The following is a 4,136-nucleotide window of genomic DNA, read 5'->3' on the forward strand; positions in this document are numbered from 1 at the left end:
GTCAGATTGTTGAAGACAATATCAATCTTCCCATTGAAGTCTACTGTAAGCTTCTGCTGACCTTCCAGAACTCTATCAATAATGGCATCAAACTTACTTTCCTGGGTGGGTGGCGATGAGTTTTGGTAAGCTGAGTTGCCTTAGTTCCTTGTGTTGGTGAAGGGTTTCTGATACTGTGAACTCTGGTTGTAGTTACTCTTCTGACCACTGCCAAAAAAGTTTATGTTTCCACTCTGGTTTCCGTATCTCTGAAATCCAGTACCTCCAATATAGTTCACATCTTCCTCTGTATCATCCTTTCTAGCCTCTCCTTCTTCAGCTGAGCAAACTGGCTGCCCCAGAAATGCATGTAAAGCATCTATCTTGGCTCTGACTTCATTCATCTGGTCTTCCCCGATGGCTGCAACCGATTTCTTCTTGTCAGAGTCAGTGTTCTTGGTGCTGCTGCTGTTGGCTAGGTTCTCAATAAGTCTCACAGCCTCTATTGGATTCCTAGTGTTGAAGTTCCCCTCACTAGCAGTATCAAGAGCCATCTGATACCTTAAGGCGATACCTCTGTAGAAAGTGCTTAACAGCTGCACTTCATTGAATCCATGGTGTGGACAGTCTCGCTGGAAGAACTTGAATCTGATCCACGCGTCTTTAAAAGTCTCACTAGGCTTTTGCGCGAAAGTGGCGATTTTGCTTCTTAAGTCTTCAGCGCGTGCCTCATCAAAGAAATTACGCAAGAAAGCGTTTTTGATGTCGGCCCAGGATGTCAGTGATCCTGTAGGTAGCTGCTTGAGCCAGTGCGAAGCTTCTCCAATCAGTGAGTATTTGAAGAGCTTGCAGAGTAGGTAGTCCTCGGGGACTCCATCCATACGAATAGCAGCGATAAGATCCTCGAACCTCTCCAGATGGTCCATAGGATGCTCGTGTGATTGCCCAGAATAAGGTATCTGAGACACGAGAGAGTAGTACTGAGGCTTGAGCTCGAAGTTCGGCTTCTGAATCTCTGGAAGTCGAATAGCTGATCTGTTGGTGTAGTACTCGTCTGGACGGTTATAGTCTGCCAACGATCGTGTTTGAGCTTCTCCTGTAGCCTCAGCTTCAGGTTCAGGGATTATGTTTCCCTGTGCATCTAGCTTCTGACCTGTTGCATTACGCAGATGACCATCTTGGTCATACAGGTTTCCATTCTCGCCCTGCGTGAGAATGACAATCGCGACCATGCTTCGCGGAGTAGTGTCGATCGATATACGGTTAGAAGTATCGAACGATGCGGATCGGCGAACGGTATCGGTCGACGGTGCTGTCTGAGTGTCGGTCGACTGTTGAACGTGAGTATCAGTCGACGGTAATGCGGTTCTGTCGATCGATGCGGATTGAGCGTTCCAAGTGTGCAGGATCCTCTGAGAATAATAGTTGATTTCCCCTGTTGCTTCTGGTACTGCTGGGCATGTACCTGAAAAGACAAGAAAAATTTAAATAAGAAGGGGGGTAAAAGAAAAACCTAAGATTAATAAGATTAAATCTAATGGCGATCAAAGCTCCCCGGCAACGGCGCCAAATTTGATAGTGCTCAAATTACCCAGTAGAGCTTACTCTCTCAAATAAGAGGTACAGCTGTAGTACTTAGGGATCGAATCACGAGGAGCTAGGGAACCAATTAAATAAAATCTACTAATCAATCCTAGGCAAGGTTGGTTTATATGATAGAAATGAAAATAACAATTCCTAAAATGAGCAAGGCAGTTGCTCTAACTAACAATATGAAGGGTTGTTTAAATGGGATAAAGAGTGCTAGACATAGGGTTTCTATTCAGGAATGGAGATTATAATCTCTATAAATGCTTTAACAAGTTGCTTGCATGATACTATAGATCTCAGCCGCTTAACATATGTGAATGAATCACTGGTTAAAATATCTAGATCTCTGGCCACACCTTTCGCATGATGACACAGAAAAAGAGTCGGTCGATATCCTTTTGAGATATCGAGCGATACACCTTTCGCGGCGCCGATCGATTTACCAGTAGGGTTATCGATCGACGGCTTCTAGATCTGCCTAGGCGCGAACCGAATATGACCACAAGGTCTCAAGGAGGAACTGTCGTTCTTCTCAACGGGAAACAGGCATCGCTCAAATGGATAATTCAAGATAATCTAAGATCCTAGTGATCTATGTTCTAGTTAGCTACTCTAAAACAAGCATAGGGTACAATCCATTTGATGAGTATCACAACTTAGCAATTATAGTTTGGGGCTAATCCCACAAACCTATTTAAACCCTAGATCTAACAAGTAGACTACTCAGACATAGCTAGACAATTCATAACAATAGATAGATGAAAGAATTGCATAGATAGAATAAAGTAGAAATACAAAAGGAGATGAGAAATCTCTCCAATCTCTCTCAAACAAATAAAACTCTAGTCTCTCTCTCACACTCTCTGCTTTGGTTGTAAAAAGTTTCAAGCTTCAAAGGGTTTCAAAACTTGCCGTCAAAAATACTTAGCAGGAGTATTTAAGCATTTCCATTAGGTTAAAAACTCGTCAGGGGCAATCTCGTAATTTGGTGAAGTCTTGGTGAAGTAGTCGGCTAAACCATTTCGTCCTCGATATCGATCGACAACACTGAATGTGTATCGATCGATTATAATCTTCTAGTACGCGGATCTTCTCAGCTACATCGATCGACAACTCAGGATGAGTATCGATCGATTATAATCGCAATGTTGACTTCCGACTTAGTCTTGAATGGTCAACTCGGGTGTATCATCTCTTGTGATCAAAAATACTCCAAAAACATCACTTTCTCACAAAATGCTCATGAACCTGAAAACATACCTAACAGGCTAGAAAACAGATTAAATATATAGTAAAACACTAGTATACCATGGTTAAAAACGGGTAAAATCCATGGTATATCAGTTGTTGCTCTAACTAACAATATGATTGGTTGTTTAAATGTGAGACTTAGGGCTTTTATTCAGGAATGTAGATTATAATATCTATAAATGCCTAACAAGTTACTTGCATGATATATTAGAACTCAGTCGCTTAATCTCAGTGATGTCTCACTGGTTAAATAATCTAGATCTCTGGCCTCAACTGTCGTATGTCGACACAGAAAAAGAGTGGATCGATATCCTTTAGAGATATCGATCGATACACCTTTCGCTCGGCGATCGATTCACCTGTCGGGATATTGATCGACGGCTTCTTGATATGCCTAGGCGCGAGCTGATAATGAACACTAGATCTCAAGGAGGGTGGTTAGCTCTTCTCCAGAAGATACTAGTTCAAATAGATAATTCAAGATTATCAGAGATCCTAGTGATCTATATTCTAGTTAGCTACTCTAGAACAAGCTTAGGGTGCATTCTATTTGATGAATATCACAACTTAGCAATTATAGTTTGGGGCTAATCCCACAAACCTATTTAAACCCTAGATCTAACAAGTAGACTACTCAGACATAGCTAGGCAATTCATGACAATGGATAGATGAAAGAATTGCATAGATAGAATATAGTAGAAATAAAAAAGGAGAATAGAAATCTCTCCAATCTCTCAAAAACAAATAAAACTCTAGTCTCTCTTTCACACTCTCTGCTTTGCCTCTCAAGACTTGTGTTTCTTAGACTCTTCAAAGCTTGCCGTCAAAAACACTTAGCAGGAATATTTAAGCATTTCCATTAGGTTAAAAACTCGTCTGGGGCAATCTTGTAATTTGGTGAAGTCTTGGTGAAGTAGTCGGCTAAACCATTTCGTCCTCGATATCGATCGACAACACTGATGTGTATCGATCGATTATAATCTTCTAGTACGCGGATCTTCTCAGCTACATCGATCGACAACTCAGGATGAGTATCGATCGATTCTAATCGCAATGTTGACTTCCGACTTGGTCTTGAATGGTCAACTCGGGTATATTATCTCTTGTACTCCAACATGCTCCGAAAACATCACTTTATCACAAAATGCTCCTGAACCTGAAAACATACCTAACAGGCTAGAAAATAGATTAAATATATAATAAAACACTAGAATACTATGGTTAAAAAACGGGTAAAATCCATGGTATATCAGCCCACTCATCCCAAGTCCGCTAGGGAAACCAGTAACCCGAGCAGGGGCAGGTATCAACACTG

At 41.3% G+C, this 4,136-nt stretch overlaps 1 non-coding gene across 1 annotated transcript; it reads left to right on the top strand.

Annotated features, from left to right (window-relative positions):
* The first annotated feature begins 588 nt into the window (after positions 1–588).
* On the top strand, positions 589–696 carry LOC130512165 (small nucleolar RNA R71). Its single transcript, XR_008945725.1, has one exon. It is a non-coding gene; the product is annotated as a small nucleolar RNA R71 (small nucleolar RNA).
* Positions 697–4,136: the final 3,440 nt, after the last annotated feature.

This window comes from Raphanus sativus, chromosome 4 (genome assembly GCF_000801105.2).
Source record: "Raphanus sativus cultivar WK10039 chromosome 4, ASM80110v3, whole genome shotgun sequence".
In the NCBI taxonomy this organism is placed as follows: Eukaryota; Viridiplantae; Streptophyta; class Magnoliopsida; order Brassicales; family Brassicaceae; genus Raphanus; species Raphanus sativus.